Below are 18,948 nucleotides of genomic sequence, written 5' to 3' on the forward strand. Positions count from 1 at the left end.
AGAAACTGCCTTAGTTAATATAGTTTGATAATGAAACTCAAGAAGTTGATGAGAGGCAGGGACTCCAGTTAGAGTGGACTGAAAACAGAGGAAGACAAGACCTAAACTAAGATGTGAGTTCATAAATGGAGTGTGTGGGCTCAGAATCCTCAACCTAGTCTGATCAATCAGGTTGCTCTATAAATGAGCTCAACGACGCCAGAGGCTAATGAGGTTTACAGTGACTCTGGGCAATAGTAACTGCAGTGAGGCCAAGAATTCAATGACTCAAATGGGAAGAAAGGGCTAGTGTGAAGTTACTGAAATTAATGTTATGAAACTGATAATCAAATCCCCTGGTGATTTAAAGCATACATTGTAAAGATTCCATATTAGTGTTAAAGCATAACATGAACCGTAATCACTCAGGAATCCTTGTCCCTCCATAGACATTTAAGTCTATCAAGCAGGCAAGATTAAGTTATGCTAGGGCTTTGGAGTAGCCTTCAACCATCTGAGGTGAGTACTGGCTTGATCTGTACGAACACTGGCTTGAGGTCCTTTAGACTCATCTTGTTATGAACATTTATCTATCACACCAGGGTAAACATTGAAATAAATAAAAATAATAGAAAAGAGCCATCTAATCACATTAGTATTTTTTTTATGTCGAGAATAATTGATCAGGTGAAGTAGATTACATCTCAATATGCAGACAGGGTTTTTTTGTTATTACTTTCGACTTCTTATCTGCCTTGCAAATTACCTTGCCGATTTTGAAAGTTCAGTACAGTTCTCTACTCTTTCTCTCTTTCTTTTTCTTTCTTTCTTTCTTTCTTTCTTTCTTTCTTTCTTTCTTTCTTTCTTTCTTTTCTTTTTGTTGCAGCAAGACAATGAATAGTGGCTCATAACATACAGTTGAAGAATATTCACCATCCACTTAATATTCTCAGAGAGCTGGCAATTTTAGAGAAGCAAGGCTTTGGAATTAATATATGGTAATAAGATGGAGTAGAAAGGGAAAAACAAAAACAAAAAGGCCAAACTGACTTGATTTTCATATTGGCTTTAGCACTTAAAAACTTTATGAAATTGGAAATTAAATGTGATAATCATACCTCACTTTCTTTGTCTGAAACATAGAAACAGGAAAGTTGTAATTTGAGGATATTATGAGACTTGGCTTATAAAAAAGTATGTATATAGACATATAAACATATGCCAGTCAAAGTGTGCACATATATAAACATATAAACACACATACACACACACAAACACATACACTTGATAAGTAGTAAGAAATAAAATAAAAGAAAGGCCTGGAATTAAAAGTTGGAGGGTGGAATGTTGGAGGAGAGGGCTGCTTGTTCTTCCTGGATGTCTGGCTAGCTTTGACCCAAAATAATCACACAGAAACTGTATTAGTTAAATCACTGTTTGGTCCATTAGCTCTAGCTTCTTATTGGGTAGCTCTTATATTAATTTAAGACATTTTTATTAACCTGTGTATTGCCATGTAGCTGTGGCTTACTGGCCAAATTTCAGCATGCCTGACTGTGGTGACTGCTCCATGGCATCCCCTTGACTCCGGCCTTCTCTGTCACACCATTCAACCTAGCTTTCCCTGCCTACCTAAGTTTTGCATTTCTGTAGGTCCAAAGAAGTTTCTTTATTCATTAATGGTAATCATAGCACAAGAAGGGACTCCCACATCAATAGGAGGACTTCTAATTTCTATTCATCACCAAGAGAAATGTCAAAGTTTTTTTGCAATTAAGCTGGTTTGTAAATGAAACAAGCTATATATATATATATATATATATATATATATATATATATATATATATAATTTCATATTGCATGATACATTTTTATGAATAGTTAAGAATATGCACATATGTAGAGATAAAATATGGGCTAGTTGTTGTGTAGAAATGAGATATTGTGTGGAAGGAGACTGTTAATGAAAGTGTGTTATCTTTTTTTTTTTGAGTAATAAAACACATTAATCTTCCCTGGTAAGAGCTGTACCATTGAATACATTTGACAGTGTTTTATGTGGTGTTAACTATATCTCAATAAAGTTATAAAAATGAAACAGATGGCATTTACATTTACTGCCCTATATATCTGAAATAAAATAATAGGAAAAATATATGCTGCAGCAAGCTTTCTTGGTGGACTATCATATTGTTGGGCCACCAGCCCCAAATAATAACCTGGATACTTATTAGTAATTATGAAAGCTTGTCCTTAGTTTAGGCTTTTCCCAACTAGCTCCTATAACTTAATTAGTCCATATTTTTAAGGCTGCATTCTTCCAAGAGATTTGGTTACCTCCTCTTAGTATGGCACATGTGACTAGCTCTGTGCCACCTGCCAAAGTCCAAGTGCCTAGATTCTTCCTCCCAGTTGCTTGCTCTCTCTCTCTCTCTCTCTCTCTCTCTCTCTCTCTCTCTCTCTGTCAGGAAGTCCCACTTACACCTCCTGAAAAGCTATTGGCTGTTCAGCTTTTTGCAGCACCAATCACAGCACTCCATCTTCACACAGTGTTCTATCCCACAACAATATGTATTAGATTTTAAGTTGCTTCTCAAAGACAGCGACTATCTGGAAATACAACTTAATTTAAACTTTTAATCTCCTGTGCTTAGCAATGAAAAAAAATTAAAAAGTGTATTCACATCTGTGACCAGATTTACAGGAACATTATAAAAGCATATTTTGTTTACAAAGAAAGTTATTCATTTGTTTGAAGCAGGGTCACACTCCCGCTCTTTTCTACCTGGATTGGAAGTTTGGGTGTTTAGTGACTGCTCATATGTCTACAGTTTATTTTATACTTGTGAAAGAAATCTATAGTGGGCAAGTTGAGTTTCAGTCAATCTAAGATAATTTAGATTCCAGACTTTGTGTCCTTGTCAAATGGTTTAAACTCTTCAACTCATAGTTTTATTATTTGCACAAAAGGGATCATCATAACTTCCTGTAGTGGCATTTCATTTGTATTTTAATAAATAAAGCTTGCCTGAAGATCAGAAAAGTAAAACAGCCACACTGGCCAGCCTTACAGACTGAGCAGCTATGATACACACCTCTAATCCCAGTAGCCACAATGACACATCCCTTTAATCCCAGTAACCACGATGACACACATCTTTAATCCCAGTAGCCACAATGACACATCACTTTAATCCTAGTAACCATGATGACATACACACCTTTAATCCCAGTAGTCACAATGACACACATCTTTAATCCCAGTAGCCACTACTAGTGTGCCACAGAAACCAGGCAGTAGCTCTGCATACCCTTAATCCCAGAACTAGAGAGGATTACAAAAGAGGAGAAGTCAGCTTTCAGTCTCAGTCCCATCCTGAAGTTGCCTGGAGGCAGAATCGCCAATTCAGACTGAAGTAGAGGAAAGAGCCAGTGCCTGGCTATTTTGCTTTTCTGACCTTCAGGTTGAAGTCCCAATATCTGTCCCTGAGTTTTTACTAACTGTGCTTCAACTTTATCCATGATTTACTTTGACATTCAATAAGGTAAGATACGTCAAGAAATTAGCTGTGACTCCAGTCGGGGAAGCAGATTTGTGCTTTACTTAGTCACTATTAGAGAAGCGTCCTGCTGTAGCAGATGGCAACAAATACGGAGACTCTGACAAGCAAGAGGGAGAGACCCTGGAACATTCAGCCCTAAATACGATCTGTCAGTCAAAACCCTCTCCTCAGGGTTTAGGAAACCCCATGGAAGAGAGAGAGTAAAGAGTGTAAATAACAGGGGATGGGGGAGGATACCAAGGAAACAAGACTTCCTAAATCTAAAGGATCAACAACACATGACCTCACAGAGCCTGAGGCAGCATGCGCAGGGTCTGCCTAAACCTGTACAGATGGGGACCTAGTGTTAAAGGAAAAGTGGACATACTCATGCCTCCATCCCTAATCCAGAAGCATCTTATTGATAGTCACTTGCAAATGAAAATTTAGTTTTCTCCTCTTGATTGTGGTTTTCTGTCCTGCCTGATTCCTGCAGTTGTTAAGTCCCCAAAAAAATCACACAGAGGTCTACATCAATTATAAACTGATTGGCCCATTAGCCCAGACTTCTAATTAACTCTTATAACTTATATTAGCCCATTATTCTTGTCTATATTAGCCAATGGTTCAGTACCTTTTTCAATAATGCAGTCACATCTTTCTTCTTCTGTGGCTGGGCCAGGACTGCCGAAGGAAATTCCTTCTTCCCAGAATTCTCTTGTTCTCACTAACCCACCTCTACTTCCTATCTGGTTGTCCCATCTATACTTCCTGCCTGGCTACTGACCCATTTATTTAAAATATAATTGACAGAATACAGACCATTGTCCCACACCATTCTCAAAAGAGTCTTAGTGGGGAAGCAAGCTAAATGTAGGCTGTATGCCTATCAATAGATGACAAAGAATAAAGTAAATCAATGGTATCTTTGGGGATTCTTTGTCTAATAATGTCATCTCAGGACTTTACATTTGTTTTTGTAATTTTTTAATCATTTATTATTATTACAAGTATTATATAACATATCATACTTATTATATAATTTTTGTGGAATATGTTTATATCATATTTTGTTTTTGTCATGCTACAGGTCCTTTGTGTGTGTGTGTGTGTGTGTGTGTGTGTGTGTGTGTGTGTGTGTGTATAATGGCTTCCAGTTTAGCATTTTGGGGTATTTCTGGGTTTGGGAATGAGTGGGTAGTATCTATAGCTATTTCTATATCTTACTTTGGATCCTTTTCCTTCTGTTTGTTTATTTTGTCCTATTTCTATGTTAGTTTTTTATCTTATTATGTTATATTTTATTTACTTCACTATTGTCCCTTAGAATACTCTTTATTTTCTAATGAGAGACAGATAGGGGGTGGATCTGGATGGGAGTGGCGGTGGGAAGGAACTAAGAGAATTAGAGAGATGAGAAAAAGTTATCAGGAAATATTATGTGAGAAAAAATATCTACTTTCAGTATCGGAGGGAAAAGCTTTCTAACACCAAACATGTTTCTTATTTTCTTTGCTTAATTTTGAATAAAGAGAAAAAGAGATTAGCTGAGTATCTAAAATACAACATTTGTTAGTAACTTACATTGTTATATTTATGATTTTAAATTGCAGCTGTTAAATATTGCTATTGTTATCATTATTAAACCGATGTCCTCTTGTCCCTAAAATAACCCATGCTCAAGATTACTACCAAGTGTCACTCTGTCTGGATTATCTTGTTTCTGATCACAGTGGTGGTCCCTGCTCAGCTTTACACACAACTCTTACAGTGGTTCTCTTATAAAGTGTCTCTACTGAACTTCAGAATTTATCATAAAGAGTTTGCTCCAAGAGAACTATGTTCCTGGTAGGATTAATATATCAACGGCAGATGCCCGTGGACTGCAGAGTGTTTTATGTTTTTCCAGATTCGGGATCCCCAGACACTGGAGTGGCTGTGTCTTGTACTGGTTTCTATATCTAAGCATGATAGTTGTGCTGGTTTTCCAAGAATAATTTTCACTGATGACTTCACGTTCCTTCAGTGTTAATCACCTAAAGTTAAGGAATAATATCAGTTAAATGCTTATGAAATCATATAATAACAAAGGGATTGCATGGTGTGGATGTGATCCGTTTATGACTGTCTTCACAGTGCATCTCGCATGGTATCACTACAGTTAGATTATTTTAAGTGTTATGTGTTTTTCCAATGTGACCCCAGTGTAGGGACTCAGAACACCTTATCTACACAATGTGCCACAGGACTCTGCTCTATCCAAATAAGCTTAAGAGCCCTCAAATGCATTAATGGAATTAAAAGATAAGCATTTTTTATAGATAAACTGGAAAAAGAGTGTATCCTTAGATGAATTGGCTGTTTATAATTTATAAGACACCCTTATCCAAATTGATAATGATGTACGTTTGAATAATTCAAGAAACAAGATGTCAATAGCTTTTAGCATCGGGTACCAAGAGAGCTTCTGCTTTTGAATATTAATTAAACTAATTTAGGATATTAGACCATTTAGTATGGTAAGCACATATGCAAACTAGTAGGATTCTTGAAGGGTAATCTAATCAGAAATTGGGATGTGTAGCTTTTCTTTAAAATGTGACCATTATCCTAAATTCTCATAAGGAATATTTTGTAACTTCCCAAGAACAAGATATTCCAAGTAAAACATAAATTGCCATAGCATACAGTTCTAGAATTCCTCTGTACTGATTCAGCACTGGTTCCTTTGTTTTACAATGTGTCTTCCTCTTCTTTTGCAAATAAGTTTACAGGATAAAAGCAACACTTATAATTTGAATTATTTAACTCACCTTTTGTTTCCAGTGCTGGGAACTGAACTCAGAACCTTGACTGTGCTAAGCCAACATGCTATTACTGAGTAAAATCCCAAACCCCAGTTCTTTAATTTTATGATATCTGAAATGCAAGCAACAGGAAGACAAGTGAGACTACATTAGTTCTACAGAACATCTTCACAGCATCAGGAATAATTAATAAAGTATAAAAGCAATATATGGAATGGGAAAACACCTATAAGCTATAAAGCTGATAAGGGGCTAATATCTAAAGCATGGAAGGGATTCCCATGAGTCACGGTAAAAATTAAGATGAGAAAACAAACAAGCCAATTAAAACTGAAGAAGAAATTTGAGTAGACATTTATTAAAAGAATGCATGAAAATAGCTAACAGGTATATAATAATGCTTGACCTCACTTTTGTCAAGAAATATAGAAATAAACACGATGAACTGTCACCTCGCGTCTTTTAGGATGGACACTATGAAATAAGCAAATCAGTAGAGATAGCAAATGGAAAACCAGAAAAGCAAAATAGAACAATATCAAATGCTTAGGAAGTAGAGAAATAGAAAAACAGGGTGATGTGGGCTTCCCCTCTGTATGTTGTAAATACAATTGGTTAATTAATAAATAACTGCTTTGAGCCTATGGCAGGGCAAAGCAGAACTAGGCAGGGAAAGCTAGGCTACATGCTGGGATAAAGAGAGCAGAGTCAGAGAGAAGCCATGTAGCTGCCAGAGAGATAAGAAGCTAGAGCTAATGGGCCAAGCAATGATTTAAATAATATAGTTTCTGTGTGATTATTTTGGTTCTGGGTGACCAGGACAAATAAGCAGCCTGCTACTGTAGCAGTGCATTTCACAGGAAGGGACAAAATGCTACAGATCTATGAAAAATAGCATGGTGGTCATTCTAATCACCAAATACCCAAAAAATACCCATCTGTGTTCAGAGAAGTATTTTTACACTCAATCATCATTACATTATTCATACCAAGAAGTAGAAATAAATCATTCTCAATGTATATATGTGAGTATACACACACACACACACACACACACACACACACACACACACACACACACGGGATATTATTCAGCCACCAAAGTGTAGGTAATTAAATCAAGTGTTGTATCATGAAGGGACCTTGAGAATGTTTTAAGTGAAAAATGCGACATCATTTATTTTATATTAGGTTTGTAAAGTAGGCAAATTTAGATAAGTGGAAGGAGAATGCTGCTTGCCTGGGGCTGGTAAAAGAGAAATCAATATATGGAATTTCAGTTGTACAAAACGAAAAGTTGCTAGAGACTTCTGTACATTGCAATTGACAATAATGGACTCTCCAAGACTTTAAAAGGTTTACATTTATGCTGTGTTACCTTCTCTAAGTGTTTTAAGGAACTGTATAGCAACAACAGAAGTAATACAAGGATCTATCATGAAGTTTCTATAAAATCTTATCTAGACAAAATCAAGTAAAGAAATGTATGTCAGTACAAAAGGCAAAGGCCAAGGACTTCCTCATCCTGAAAATTTGTATTGTTAACATACATGCTTTAGGAAGTGGGTGGGTAGATGCAACGTCATTAGTGTCCGATTCATGTTTATTTTGAGTAGAGCGTCTTAGTCTAGTTACACTTCACATCCATTGTTTGATTTTCTTCTATGATAGAAACTTTGTAAACAAATGTTTCTCTCCAATCTGTCAGTTCCCAAATAATCATTCAGAGGCTTAATATGACTTATAAATGCTTAACCGCTGGCTCAAGTTTTTTACTAACTCTTACACTAATTTAACCCATACTTCTTATCTATGTCTAGCTATGTGGCTTGGTACCCTCTCTCAGTACAACATTCTCATCTTGCTTCCCTAAGTCTGACTGTACCCTTCTACCTTCTAGAATGCTCTCTGTGTCAGGCTGTCTCATCCAATCTCTCCCTGCCCAGCTAACAGCCAATCAGGTTTTTTTTTTTATTAACAATGAGAGCAGTTTACAGTGTACAGAGATTTTTTCATGGCAGAACGGAAGTGACACTATTTTATCATTAGACATGAAGAGGTGTGGGGTCAGAGATATTCAGTAACTTTGTATTCCAATTAGCAGAGCCAGCACTCAAAGGCAAGATTTAGACACCACTAGTCTATCAACACCATGATCCTGAAGACAAAGAATAATATGTGTCAAAAATAATGTCATGGCAAAGATATTTTTGACTCCAGTATCTGGATTAAAAATGTCAGGTGTTCATTGCTTATTTGACTACTCAAATAAATCCATTTTAGATTTTATATTTCTCCATGAATATTTGGAAACAACTACAACTATACTTACTATATACAACCTTACCAAACAAAAATAAATGGTATTTTCTTTTATTTTAGTTGTTTATACTGTTGTGTAAAGAAAAAGATCTGGTGAGATGACCCAAGGGTAAAAGTGCTTTTCTGAAAGTCTGTTGATCTTAGTTTAATCCATGCAAACAACATGGTTGAAAGAAGAACCAACTTCCACAAGTTTTTCTTACTTCTTCAGGCACCATATTGCACACAGGCAAGCAAATACATGTGCTTGAACATTCATGCACACATACACAAATGCAAGTACACACTAAACAAATAAAATGTAAAATTACATTTAGAAGAGACAAGATACAGGTAAATAATATAACCACAGCATGTCTTGACCCACAAAGTCCTTTGGGAATCCCATGTACCCCTTGCAGTCTGGATTTCAATGTCTCCTCTGTCAAGCCCCCAGTGATGTGTCAATGTCTTGTGAATTGCGGTCCATATATAATTGCAACCTCTGTGAGCAGACAATAACTAATGGCTATCACAGAAATATGCTATTTGTTCAGGAGATAATTCTCCATATTTTATGTATGACACTGAAGCTATAACATTATACTTGATATGCAGCAAATCTAAATCAAGATTATTTTATATATGACAAGGGTCAGTAGAAAGTTCGGGAATTGAGATTAAGTTGTCAGGGGACAGTGAGAAGTATACTTTTAAATCTATTATTTTGATTGCTTGTTCCATAAGGTTGGTCACTTGATTATTTTAAGGCTGTAGTAGATTAATTGTTAAGATATCATAATGGTGTCACTAGATCATTCTGCAAAGGGATAATATTATCCAGCTCTTTGACAATTTATATGATTCAAATATGTTATGCACCTAAAATATGTCATATGCATAAATATATACATACATTTCATCAGCACAGGTGGTGGGAATGCTACTGTAAGTCTGTTACTTAACAATAAGTTTATGTTTTGAGTCGAAGATCACTAAATGATTTTACTAGTGCTTCAACGTCATCCAGTTTACTTACACAAACCTAGATGACATGGCCAGGCACTTGTGTAGGTACAGGGTCTCTGTCCCCCTGTTTCTCTGTCTCTCTGTGAGTCTTTGTGTCTGCCTTTCTGTTTTTCTTTCTGTCTCTGTTTCTCTGTCTCTTTGTCTCTCTGTCTCTCGTCTCTGTCTCTCTGTGTGTGTGTGTGCGTGTGTGTGTGTGTGCTTGTATATAACCCATCATGTCTCTAGGGCCAAAATGAGCAAAAGAATGTTGAATCAAGTGTAAGTGTAAGAATGCAAATACAGGATATGCTGGGAAGCTTTTAATATGCTACAGCATAGTATTATACAAGAAACTTTTTTGACATTTTTCTTTTTTTGACATTATATTATAACTACATCATTTCTCTCTTTCTTTTCCTCCATCTAGACCCTCCCATATATACCCTTTGCTCTCTTTCAAATTCAAGTCACCTCTTTCATTAATTGTTGCTACATGCACATATGTGTGTGTATATATATATATTCTGAAATATAACCTGCTCAGTCTATGTAACATTATTTGAATGTATACTTTCAGGGCTGACCTGGAATAATTACTGGTATTAGATATTAGATACCAATCCACCACATATATAAATATATGGCATATTACATAATATGTATAGATATGCTAAATTATCGGTATTAGATACCAAGTGGTGTTTTTCACTGAAGAAGGTGACCTCCCACTCTCAGCATTCTGCCATTTGCTGGAGTACTTTGTGTATGGTTGAGTTCCTGAGGTCCTCTTCATCCACTTTGGTGTTATCTTTGTTCAGCTCCAGTTTGGGAAGACATGCTAATGAGAAGTTATGGGTGTTGCTTCTGACATTTTAATGAGACACAGTTTCACAGCAAAGTCTCTGATCCTCTGGCTTTTACAATGGTTCTGCCCCCTCTTCTGTAACTTTCTCTGAGCCTTAGGTGTGGCGATGTTTTGTAGATGTAGCCACTGGAACTGCGTTCAACATCCCTGAATTAGTATTAATTGTTGTTGTTTTTTTAATGGTCTCTGTAAATTGCAAAGAGAAGTGTCATTCATGAGGTGTGAAGGCTACATTTGTCTTTGGGTAAAAAAAAAAAAAAACAAGTATTTATCAAGTATTTATAGTGTGTTTAGGGATTTTGATGGTTTATAAAAGTTCTGTTGTAGTTTCTCCTCCAAGATCCCTGACCTCACTAGCCTTGGATAATTGGCTGAGTTTCCAATACCAAGAATAATTTTCTTCCTGATGAGTGGGTCTTAAGTCTAATTAAGGACATTTTATAAAGATAAGTAGCAGTACTAAATATCCTCACCAAATATTCTATACTGTCCCTATTGGTTACCATGTGCTTTCTTGAGACTCGCAGCTTTGGTCACAGCAGCATCACTGCAGGTACACTGAGCCTACACACCGGAATTAGAGTTCTTGACAGCTCTACTAGGAGAACTGAGTTTTCGCTTCAATAAAACCCTGAAAGACCACTCACTATCTTATATGAAGCCCATTGTTGAGATGTCAGATGCCATGAGCTGTCTTCCCAAAACAATAATTTGAGAACTTCAGAAAGTATCTGAAAACCACTAAAATCATGGTAAGACAGAGATCAGTGTAACTCCTCTCAAATTCCAATAAAAATTTACATAAATACAAAAGATCAACTTTTATTATATCTGGAAGGCATTAAGAAAAATATTTTCATTTTACAATTCACATAAAACTCTTCCTGTTTTTATTTTATCTAGTTTAGTTTTTGTTTTTAATTACAATAAATACAAAGTGAGCACTGTTTTTTTTTTTAAGGCTAAATCTATAGACTCCCTTTGGTTTATTTCAGGATTCTTTTTGTAGCCTAATGTAGATCTGGCCTTCAGATGGGAAGCTGCCTAGGGGTGGCACACTGTCTTGATGGTCTGTAAAAGGGAAAGATCCTATGGTCCAGCTTACTGCCTATTCCATCTGTAGGACATTGGATAAGTCCTGCCATTGTGTTGCCTGCCTGTTTCTGAGATAGTAGCTTTACTAATTCTTTCATCATCACGACAGCATCATTCATCATTTATATTCAGATTATCCTGTCTGATACTCTGAACTACTGCCACACTCAATACTGATGCAGGTGGCTTTGTTCCTAACTTTTGAAAATGAGATGTTTGTCTTAAGAAATGTAACTACTGGCTGGAAAGAAAGCTCGAGGTGAAACAGACTTGTACAGTCATAGGGACCAACGTTCTGATCCCAGCAGCACTCCTAGAGAGCCCCTCAGTGTTTGCCTTCCTGTAATTACAGCTTGAAGGGTTTCAGTCCTGTTTTCTGGAATTTCAGAGTGTGCATACTTGCACACATGTATGGGCAAGCATTCATGCATATGCATAAATCAGTAATTTTGTTTTATGCCCTGGCAATGCTGAAGCATGCCTCGTAGCATGGCAGTTCTGTTGAACTTTTCCATATATGGTTCCATAGTCTAAGTTGAGGAGGACGACTGATACATAAATAATAACATTAAATATAAATCGTTTTAAAGAGACCAAACTACTAACAGATTAGATAATTTACTTGTTCCACATGATTATGATTTTTTACCCTGATTTACTCCATGAAAAGGCAAAGACCACAAGGGCATAAGTTTTATCCTTTTCCCACTTACATGATCCAAGAACCTAGAAAGTGCCGGAGACATTATTGGTTCTCCAAAAATGCTTGCTAATTATGCAAATGAGAGAAAACATGTGGCATGTCTCCTTTAGTGAGAGGCGTCCCTACAAGTGTCACACAGGGAAGGGAAGGGAACCACTTGAAGAAAGAAGAATAAAATGCTGGTGCAGACTGACTTCATTCACCTGGAACAGATTTCAGGGAGTATAACGCCAGGCAGTTCATTGTCAGCATATTTAGAACACATTACTATTTGGTAAAAGATTTCCAGACAACAATTGGTCCAATCAGCCCAATTCCAGGTGCAAATAAAGCTTAAGGTGTGATTATATATAGACTTTTTCACAAACCACATGTGACCCTAAAAGTGGGTTTTGTAGTTCAAAGGCCTAGAATCTAGTGTGGCCTCTGACTGACGACACCGAGGTCAGCGGGTCATAAAGTACACGTGACATCTCCCTTAGGGATGGGTAATGATCTAGGGAGGGAGAACCTGGGAAGATCATACTGGGGAATTGGGGTAAGGTCTGCTTTTTTAGCCAAAAGTAGGTTAGGTCTGCCACAACAGAGAGCAAAACTGTCCCCAGATGGTTAATGAAATCCACTCTTAGATTTCTAGATGGGATGCAGGCATTTGATTTGTATTTCCCCCATTTAGAAAACACCCCTGTGTGATTAACAGTCCCGGTTCTCTCAGTACCTCTCTTTGAGTATAAGGACCCCTGATCCCTCAACACTTTAGTAATACCCAATTTGCAGACACTTATGTCATTTTTCAGGGTATCTAAGGGTGCAATGAATTTTCTCTGAAACCACAACTCTCTAACTGGAGACTCATCTTCTATATGTTCATCATAGATTCATGAACATTTATTTCAACCAGCATATAAATATCTAAGAAGTTCAATGGTATTGATCTTAGTTGCTGTGTAATGGTTGCTCACAGATCAGTTCCAAGCCAAGCCACTGAATTCATTTTTGCTGATGTGTCACAGGCTTATAAATAAGTGGAAGAATGTTCTTCTGGTTATTAAATGTCACCATGTATGTATCTCTTGTCTTTTTGCTTTAGTTTTAAAAAAAATAAGTAAAGGAAATCTAATGCCTTTATGATGTTAGGAAGAATGTGAATTTCCCATATGGCTCTGCACCAGTGTGACTCTAATTGGACTGAGATTAATCTCTTGTTATGACAGCAAAGCCTAGCCATTCTAGGAAGCCTTGAACACTGTATTTCAATAATTTGATCTTCATGGACAGTGAATTTATCTGTCACAGTCAGTTGTCCTTTCAGCCTTTGAATCAAGTGGCGTTTATCCGTATCAAACTCCATTTGTCCATCACTTCTGAAACTGTTGATAATTCCCCACTGCTCAGGGAGTTGAATGTGCAGGTTGACATGGATCATCCATTCTTTCCACGATGACAAATAGCTTTACATGGCGATCCTCACACTTTATCTTAATTTCTTGGCAAGCATTAATTTAATTTTCTGCTAAATGGATTTAATCTCATGCAGAACCGAAATGAACCCAGACTTACTTCAGAATATTCCCTCCTGTCAGGATAATTCTTTTCCCCACTTAAATGAAAAATAAGTAATACTTACTGATGACATTTTCAAAGTTATTGACATAATTATTAATGTCATTGTAAACCTTTAAAAAATGATAAGCTTAAACATCTCACAAGATTTTGATGGCTTAATAAATAAATGAATTTGGATAGGGACCTGTACAGAGTGAGAACGTCTTGTATCTAGATGCAGGCTTTAAGGTTGTCAAACCTGATCATGATTGAGTATGCATATGGGTAAACTGAAGCTGAGAAAGGTTGATCAATGCAGAAATTTACAGAACATCAAACTATGAACTGTTGCCTTCTGATTAACCCCAATAAAACTGACATTATATGCAAATGTAATGAATATCGGTAGGACTTTTGCTTCAGCTAGGTGTTCATAGCAATGTGCCGTAATAGTTAACAGCTTCTTGAATGTGAAGTACTGACGTCTACCTTGCTATTTCATAGATACCCTTCATTCTTTCTGTAAATAGAATTGCAAGATCCCTTTAAAACTAAGTTGAGATTTCTATTCATTTTCAAATGATAAGAACGTTGTGTGCACTGAACAGCATGGTGAATTAGAATATTGTCATTGCTCAAGCTTGAAATTCTGTGACTCTAGCATTCTGTGATCCAAATATTGTTTTTGGAACAAAATGCTAAATATGTTTCCACATGTTTATGTGTGAATATGGTAAAACCACCTAATGCTTAATATTTCTATGTAGAGAAGTGTTTCAGACTTTTATTTTCTACTGAGCTCTTTCTCTTTTCTTCATAATTGATACATAAAGATACATAGAAATCAGAAAATTCAAATACAGTTTTCCTTTCTTAAGATTTTATTATGAGATTCTGATATGAGAGTATTTTCAAAAACAATTTATTCTACTTTATGTTTTTGGTTGTGTATATGGACTTGTATGAAAAAGAATTATATGTTAATATGTCTAATATTTTATTGATAATATTTAGAAATTTGGTTTTTAAAACATATCTCTACTAACAAATCTAAGTATTTTCATAAGGTAGTTTAATATCTACTTTGTTTTAAAACTATTGCCCATAAAATACTAATTCTCTATTTCAAACTCCATCTTCTAACCATTTATGAAATAGCTGAACTGTTTTTTTTCATTAAGAATCTTATTCATGATCAGTGTCTTTGCAATATGTGCTGTTAAATCAAACTTCATGTTTCCTCCACCATCTCATGAGACAGAATCTGTGTACACTGTTTCATGTACAATCTAAAACAATGTACATCTTAGACCCCAACAACTGTGTGTCTATCAGACATGAAATCTCTTTCTAAATCATAAATTTGAACAGTTAGTATCCTACAGTCATTCTACTTGTGATTCTTAACTCTTTTAGGGTCAGAATAATCCAGTCGAATTTGACCAATACCTGCATTTAATTCCAGTGAAGAGTAGGACCTTTTGGAGTGTTATGAACATAGATTTTAATTTAATCTATTTTTTGTGATGTCTCATCTTGATTGTCTACTTGACTCAATCTGGAACCAACAATCAATTAAAACTCAAGATGCCCACCTATGAGGGATTTTCTTATTCAGATTATTTGAAGAAGTAAGGACCCACTCCAAATTTATGTGGCTACTTTTAGAGGAAACCCAATTAAAAGGATATGAAAGAAAGAAGTTTTTGATCTTTGCGTGCTTGCCATTTGTTCTTACTGGCAAGTTCTTTTACCCTGATACTGAGGCATTATTTTCCTTGTATTAGAACCTTCAGTCAAATGGAGACTGAAGACCAGAAACTATCTCAGAATCCTCTAGGATGCCAGTACCATTTTGGAACTGCTGGGACATCCAGTTTCATGACTGGAACAGCTACCAGATTCTTAGTGTTTCCACCATGAGACAGTCATTGCTAGACTACCTGAACCAAAAGTAATAAATCCCATTCTTCCAGTTCTTATTTTTTAGAGAACCCAACCAATACAGTAGCTTAAAGCTCAGAAAGAGAACTCAGTGGGACAGTTTAGTTTTGCCTACCCTTTGCTTTCCTCTCACTCTGCACAAGTCTTCACATATTGAAAACCTATGAGAGAAAGAGTCTGTAGTTGTCTTCCTCCTCCTGTTTTTGTAGAATGAGTATAAGAGGTTTCTCATGCATATTAGTTGGTCAGAATTTTGTGTGAGCACATTCTTTTTTTTTTTCTGAGACAGGGTTTCTCTGTAGCTTTGGAGCCTGTCCTGGAGCTCTTGTAGACCAGGCTGGTCTTGAACTTACAGAGATCCGCCTGCCTCTGCCTCTCGAGTGCTGGGATTAAAGGCACATGCCACCACTGCCTGGTGTGAGTACATTCTTATACAACATTAAAGAGGCTTTTTTACAACATCACAAATCTATAAACAGTGAACAGGCCTTGGAGACGTCCCTAGAAGTGAGGAATCTGATGATCAATTCTACACAATCACCTGCTAAAATGGCCGTTGTCTGGATCTGGCTGGGGATCTCTAACATTGTCTGTTTCAGTGGTTCAGTACAGAGAACATGATGCACTAGTATTGTGACACGTTGTCTTTGATAGATGTTAGAAGAAACGTATTCATAAGTTACCACCCCACCCCCACCACCAAGAATGCAGTATTATTTAAGAGCTTCAGAGGACAATTGATACGATTTTTACTGTCTGTTCTCACTGGAATTTACATTTATTGATGTTTACAAAGTTCAGAACTGCTTTGAATGAAGACACCATCATGTTGTCTCTGGAAGGATTTCCTCATATACAAACATGTTGGAATAGCATACAGTATACTAATGTACAATTGTTCTGGAAGTAAACAAAAATGTTAATTTGCAGAGACTGATATACTCTAGCAACTGCAGGCTTACAGAATGCTTACTAAGTGATAAAATTCAAAGAGAAATTAAGGGTAAAAAGGAAAACACTATTCAATATCAGTACTGGGTGAGGAGACAAGGTCAGCATTCATATTTCATAAGCCTGCCTGGCAATCTGCAAACTGTTGAGATGTGAAATGATATTCTATTTCAGAAAGCCAGCTTTCCTTTCCGTAATGTAGTCTTCCCTTTTCATTTAAAGGTTATGTATTCCCAAATAATTAATAAAAATATTATGTTGGGGAAAAGATTACCTGAATTTATTTAATAAAAGACATAAAAAATTACTACCCAGATTGAAGTACTCACCATTGACATGATTTCTTCTTCCATTCAGTCTTTACTATATTTATAGGTCATTATTTAATACATTTAAGAATGTACTATGTATGTTTTCATGCTGTTTGAATTTCTCTACATTCCTCTGTGAATTCCTCACAATAAATCACTCTTTTATAGATATTGACATTAATTAGCAAATATCAGTTTACTTTACTTTGTCTTTTATTGCTGGTCATTTAAATCAATCCCAAACAACCCCATTAAGTGTACAGTGGCCATCAAGTATGTAGTGAATAGTTGGTGTATAAGATGCTTCTCTAGTTCAAATCCCATTGTGAGGATAGAGTCCGGAAGCAGAATCAGTGACTCAAAGGGACTGAATCCTTTGCCTTCTTAAAAGTTTATTTTTTTTAAAACTAAAGGCTCCAAATCACCAGCCAAAAGGGATGCTTTGGTCTTTCATCTTTAAAATATGAGTTTGGGAAAGAGTCTATTAATCTACCTTGATTTTCCCTCTTAGGGCTCTAGTTAAAGTTTTCCATTCTCCTTAGTTACACAATTAGTATACAGTCTTGAACTGACTACAATAATGATAGGAAAAGCCTTGAAGCTTCTCTTACATTGGCTGAGTGATCATCACACCCTTAATCCTGGTGTTGTCTGGATAGAGCTGGCTAAAAATGGAAGTTGGCGTTCTCACCCTGCTATTTTGAAATGATTGTGTATTTCTTAATAATAAACAACAAAGATGAAGATAATAGGTTTTAGGAGTGCACATTGATTTATTATAATCAATATTAGCATGCTGCATAAGCTTATGCAGAATGCGTTCTAAAATTCCATTGTGTTCCCCACCTTTCAGATGCATACAACTACTAGAGTCACACCGACTTCTGTAAACATAGTTTTATTATATTTTACAAATATTAAATCATACAACAATTATCTTCTGTGTCTGTTTTTTAACTTAAAAATATATCTCACAATTTCATCAATTTTTGCCTGTATGGGCAGCCAGTTTTCTATAACTTGACTGGCATAACTAATTATGTTAGATACTAAATATCTTAGATAATCACTTTTGATAAGATATTCCCTTTGCAATAGTTTTCCTCTTTCTGTTGGTTTTCTTGTTGTTTTGTGATTTCTGAGTGAACAATTCCATGATTCAGATAAAACACCTTTACTCTTTCTCACATCGAACAGATTCTTCTTTTAAGTGGCATAATTGTAGCTGGGCAATACTGATGGACTCTGAAATACAGAAACAATTTACTCTCCTTACACTTGTGGTGTGAACTCATAGGCAGGAGCAGTTTGCCCAATTAGAGGCAATTAGAGTTTTATGTCAAGCTTTAATAAGTAATGACCTGTACCCATCAATATCCATCTTCATCAGAAACAAATGACTGTATGAGAAGGATTTTTATTGGGGTTCTACAATTGCTAGACTTTTCTGACATTGGAGTTGTTCATCATTATTGAAAATTATTGGTCTCATAGTGAGCAGGAAGTCAGATCTAGCTCTATGGACAAATGTTTGAACCTAAAAAATCATAGGGGCTACTAGGTGAAAATACAGCCTAGAAAATGAGACGTTCACTCCAACTTTTTGTCAAGATCAAGGTTTTATTTTCAAGAAAGAAGAGTATTAGAGAGAATTGCTTGCAGGAAGTCATTCAGTGTTGTCTAAGCCCATATATTCACCAGACACTATATTTGTGTTAAGTGTGACCAGAGACAAAAAAAAAGTTTCATTAGTAAAGTATTTTAGATTTAAGGAGAAAAATACATAGATGTATAGTAGATGGAGGTGGCCTGTTTCATCGTGGTCTACAGTTTAGAATGGATTTTAAGACTCCAGAGTGGATTTATGACATCAATAAGAATTCACGATGAAGACATC

At 36.0% G+C, this 18,948-nt stretch overlaps 1 protein-coding gene across 9 annotated transcripts in view; it reads left to right on the forward strand.

Moving 5' to 3' along the window:
• Window positions 1-18,948, forward strand: part of Nrg3 (neuregulin 3) — a 977,464-nt gene that overhangs the window by 541,462 nt on the left and 417,054 nt on the right. The gene's annotated exons all lie outside the window — the stretch shown is intronic.

Source organism: Microtus pennsylvanicus, chromosome 10 (assembly GCF_037038515.1).
Source record: "Microtus pennsylvanicus isolate mMicPen1 chromosome 10, mMicPen1.hap1, whole genome shotgun sequence".
Lineage (NCBI taxonomy): Eukaryota > Metazoa > Chordata > Mammalia > Rodentia > Cricetidae > Microtus > Microtus pennsylvanicus.